General features: G+C 32.8%; 1 long non-coding RNA gene across 1 annotated transcript; it reads left to right on the forward strand.

Annotated features, from left to right (window-relative positions):
- Positions 1 to 979: 979 nt before the first annotated feature.
- LOC114311930 (uncharacterized) lies at positions 980 to 2261 on the forward strand. The gene is made up of 2 exons (XR_014341140.1): positions 980 to 1389; positions 1487 to 2261. It is a non-coding gene; the product is annotated as an uncharacterized LOC114311930 (long non-coding RNA).
- The last annotated feature ends 1148 nt before the right edge of the window (positions 2262 to 3409 follow it).

Here is a 3409-nt window from a genome sequence, read left to right on the forward strand (position 1 = left end):
AAATTTTCATTCTCATGGGGTCATATGGGAGGTCGATCAGGAGGTCGTTCATTCAATGTAAAATTTTCATAAAATTTTGTCTTGAGTTGGTTATCTACAAGGATATTCGGTGGTGAAAATACAACATTTATAAACAGTGATTTAATGAAAGGTACAAAGCAATCTTCAATTTAGTAAAACATTTGTTATTTTCTTAATTTAATATAAGGGGTGTTTTGAAAAGTTGGTAAAAAACTGACTTTTAGCTTTTTACCAAGCTTTTTGACTTTTTTGGAAGTGATTTAGGAAGTTGGTAAAAAATTGACTTTTTTTATTTTTGGTTTAATATTTTTTAAAAGTGTCACATCACTCTAAAATGATCAAGATATCCTTACTTTTTGATTTTTGAATTAATTAATTAAAATATCCCAGAGAGTAGTTTAGTAAATTTGGATGTTGCTTTTTTGGTTCTTACCAAATGGGATGATTGGCGTTTTTGGGCTGATTGACGTTTTTGGGCTGCTCCCAAAACGCAACTTTTTTAGACACTTCCCAAAACGGCACTAAGGGATTGTTTGGGTGTTCTAAATAAGTGTATTTTTTGATTTTTTATGAAATATGAGTTGAGTATGGGTTGGGTTTGAAGTGATGTGATAGAGATGTGATATGACTTAAATAAGATGATATGACTTAAATAAGATAGTGACTTTTAAATTTTTTTGCAGATGCCAAACTTAACCTAAGTTTAACAAAACCACTATAATACAAAAAATAAATATATATTTTACTATCAAATTTAAATTTAATAATAGATTTAGTACATGGTTAGATATGGCCTAAACTACACTTCAGCTTACACTTGTGAAAGTGTCACATCCACATTCCAAAACCTCGGTCCGCCCGCCAACTTTCAATGGTTTTTTTACTTCAATTTTCGTATGGCCGGCGACCATTTCACTACCAAACTTTCAATTTTTAAAAATTACAAATATAAAACAAAAAAATAAAAAAAAATTACACCCACCAATCAATTGAATACCACCATTCACATAAACCAAGCAATACAAATTCATCATAAAACTTTGTTTTTTATTACAAATTAAATTAACAAGAAAGCTAAAACTACAAGCAAAAAACTCGGTAAAGTCCTCATCATCTTCGGTTGCATTGCGTATGTTCTATTTTGCCTTTGTTTGTTTATTCACAGCCACCACCAAATTATATAGCCGTCTCTGTTATTGATGAGGGAGCTACCAACCCAACCCCTAAACCAACTTCTTATTCCCTTCCTTGTTTTGTAATTTGACCACCCGGCCATTTTCTCTCTCATTCTCTGCACTCGCTTTCCTTCCTCATTTTTGAAGAAACTCAAGTGATTTCAATGGTGCAACCTTTCATCAATCCAAACTTGTAAGTACATATATAGTTGTAAAGTATCTTCGTATTGTAATTTGATTTTGGTTTCTGGATATTTGTGAACATGAGAATATTGGGTTTGGGTTTACAGGGAAGAGTAGGGAGAGACCACGGTTGTGGAATTCGAGAGAGAGAGAGATGGACGGTGTTGATCGAATGATCAGGCGGAAGTCTCTGAAAGAACTGCTAGGATTAAAGGATATGGGCTGTTGTGGGGCCACCTGGGTTTTCAGGCCATCGTCGACAATAAGCGTTAGAGACGATGAAGACCCACAACAACAACAAGAAGTAGAGTGGATCGATGTGGGTCAGATTCCGCTGGCGGAGAACGCTTCCGATCAGGACTGTGTGGGTCAGATTCCGGCGATGAACTTGGCGACAGCGTTGGCCGCCGAACGCCACTACCGGGCGGCCCAAGATTCGGACGATGATGGCAGTGGGCTGAGCCCATTGAGGCCCACTAACAACCTGCCCAGTAACGTAACTGCAGGAACTGCACCGGGAACACCGTTGAGAGTATCGTTGATGAGATTGCTGGCTGAAACGGACGGTGTGGATGGGGGAAGAGAAACGACAGAAGAACGGGATGGGAAGGGAGGAGTGGGGTGTGATTCCATGTGCTGCGTGTGTCTGGGAAGAAAAAAGGGTGCAGCGTTGATACCATGTGGTCATACTTTTTGTAGGGTGTGTTCGAGGGAGCTGTGGTTGATTCGAGGCTCTTGTCCCCTCTGCAACCGTTCGATCCTCGAGATTCTCAATATATTCTAATTTGATTGTGATGTGCGTCCCTGATTTGCTTTCATTGGACGGTTGTTTGGGGATTGTGCAAAAAAATACAATAATCTCATCACAATTCAATATTTCAATATTTTGTCCATAATATTGTCTTGCAGGTTGTTAGATTATGATTGTTTAAATGTATTTTTTTTTTTTTTTTTTTTTTTGGATAATATATAATTTTGGGCAAATTACACTAATAATCTTTATAGTTTGGGGCTTGTGTCACTTTAGTTCTTGACTTTTCAATTGTGACACATTGGACTCTGAATTTTGAATCTTGTTTCAAGTAAGAACAATTGAACATACCATTGCTTAATTTTGAGGGTAAAATTATCAATTTGATAAAATATAAACTAATTTGACAAAAATAAATGTCAAAAAAATATTTTAAAATTTTTAAAAAATTATTTCTATCCACCAAAAATAAAATTATGTGAAATTGATAAAAATTAATAAAAATTACATGATTAATTTTTAAAAATTAATTTTACATGATCATCATCCAAATACATAATAAAAATTAATTTGTAAAAAAAATAAATAAATGTCTAAAAAATTTATCAATTTTATATAATTTTATCTTTAGTAGTTAGAAATAATTTTTAAAAATTTAAAGATGTTTTGTGACATTTATTTTTGTCAAATTATTTATATTTTGTCAAATTGATAATTTTGCTCTTGAAAAATCTAATAGTATCTACAATTGTCCTTATTTGAAATAAAATTCAAAATTCATGGTCAAATGTGTCACAATTAAAAAGTTAATAATCAAAATGACGCAAATCATAAACTATAAGGATCATTAGTGTAATTCACTCTATAGTTTTTTTTATTAACACAACATAATTTTGTTTTGGGAGTTAGGGATCGAATCAATTACAAAATTTTGAAAAACATAATATATAGCAGTCGTCCAAAAATGTTATGAATTATCGAAATTTTTATCAACTATTCATGTTGGTAGAATCAAGTGATTATTGGTAGGACAAAGTAGATGGCCTAATTATTTTTATAGCTATTTTTATTTTTAGGGATGTAATCGGTTTGGTATGATCCTTATTTAGGTAAAAAAAAATTACATTGAATTGATAATGTCAGTTTTGTTATTTTGAATACAAATACAGACTGTTTCTCTCATCAAACTGCACCAAACCAAACCGGTTAAAACAATTCCGTTTGGTGCGGTTTAATCGATTTAGTATTTTTCAAATTTAAGCCACTTTTAAATATAATC

The sequence above is a fragment of the Camellia sinensis genome, chromosome 9 (genome assembly GCF_055761805.1).
Source record: "Camellia sinensis isolate YWXY chromosome 9, ASM5576180v1, whole genome shotgun sequence".
Classification (NCBI taxonomy): Eukaryota; Viridiplantae; Streptophyta; class Magnoliopsida; order Ericales; family Theaceae; genus Camellia; species Camellia sinensis.